This window comes from Exserohilum turcica, assembly GCF_000359705.1.
Source record: "Exserohilum turcica Et28A unplaced genomic scaffold SETTUscaffold_11, whole genome shotgun sequence".
NCBI classification, from domain to species: Eukaryota; Fungi; Ascomycota; class Dothideomycetes; order Pleosporales; family Pleosporaceae; genus Exserohilum; species Exserohilum turcicum.
This window is the reverse complement of record NW_007359926.1, coordinates 158616-160253: the sequence shown is the minus strand read 5'-3', so window position 1 is coordinate 160253 and position 1638 is coordinate 158616.

Sequence of the window (1638 nt, the reverse complement as noted above, 5' to 3'; positions counted from 1 at the left end):
CCCGCGGCCGCCTGTGGCGCGCAGTCGCAGTGGCAGGCGGGCAGCGCGCCGCTGAGTCAGCAGCGCCATCCATGTCGCCCCACGTCTTTTGCCGCGGCGCGACATGGACGAAACACTCCTGACACACGTCCAGGCGCACCTGCGACCCGCTCCACGCTCCACGCGCAACATGTCCCACCCCCATCGCGACCGCCCTCGCCGCTGCCCGTGGTGATTCGCCCGACCGAGTGCGCGCCTGTGTCGTGCAGAGCCCCCTGCTGGCCGAGTACCGGATTCCCTCTGCGACCGCATCATGGCCGGACAGAGCCCTCGATGGACGGGTGACCTGCAGCCTCCGCCGCCCTGCACGCCGTCGCCGCCCTCCCAGTGGCCGTCCAGTCGCGTCGAGCCGAGTCAGCGTGACAAGTGACAGCCGTCGATGGGATGCCACCGCCGACCACCACGGCGCGACAGGTGCACGCCGCCTCCAGCAGCCTCTGCCCCTCGCCTCTCTACGCGACCAGCGCCCGCCTCGCCGGCCAGATCGTATGACCTCTCCGCCGGCACGCCGCCTCTGGTCGGGTCGCTCCCTTACTAGCTCTGGGCTTACCATGGCCGTCTGGAGCCTCCAAGCACCAAGCAGCCTCAATCCGCTACGCATCCTGGGCTGCCACAGGCATGCTTCGGATACTGCCTGCGACGGGCTAGGCGCGACGATGTGCTGCAAGGTGCAGCCTGCATCCCCATCATCAGCATTACAGATTGTGCCCCCCAGAAATTAGTGCCCCTCGGTCACCGGCCAGTTTCCTCCAATGGCGCCACAGCCACTAATTGCGACTCTCTCCTCCCGGCAACTAGCCTGGTCGACTGTTATTCTCGCAACTACTAGCCTCCCCCAAGTCCTTGGCATGGGCGGCCAGCCATGACCAACATGACCAACACCACACGAGCACAACCAATCCGTGTGTTTTCTCGGAACGGTTCTGTTCGAGTTTCCCTGCGTCCGCTTGACCTACGCTGTATGCTTCTCAAAATGCACATCCGGCCTCATATCTTGAACACACCCAAGGCACTATCTGGGCTTATGTACGCCCATACTCGTCGCCGAGAATCCAGCCTTACAACATCAAAGTAATCACGAGATAAGATCTGCCAAAATTATCCTTAGCCTTGACCCGGTGTTTGATTGTCATGTCAGGGTGTGGCCTATCGCCGGGCGCCGGATATCTTATGAGTACATAGTTACATATAAGACGATCTCTTTATACACAGGCAAGCCCTGTACCCGGTCCACGTCTTCACAGGCCCAGATCTCAAGTCCACGTAACCCCCCGCCCCTGGACACACACAGACACACCCTCCCCCCAAAGACGGCGCCCTCATCTTGCGATTGCACATCAAAGCGATCCACTGTGCTATAATCAGCACTGTGGCTTTTTCCGCACCGGGGCCGCCGCCCTACATCCAACACTAGCCTTGCCAATGCAGTCATAGATAGATCCCAACATGTTTATATTCCCCAGAGCGAGGTTGATGAGTCGGTGTGCCTGTCTCTCTGTCTGTGTGCGCGTCGCACGCAAACAAGCACGCATGACCAAGTTGACATGCAGTGGACCGGACCGGACGTGCACGCTACTGTATGTGCCCATGCTCCACATG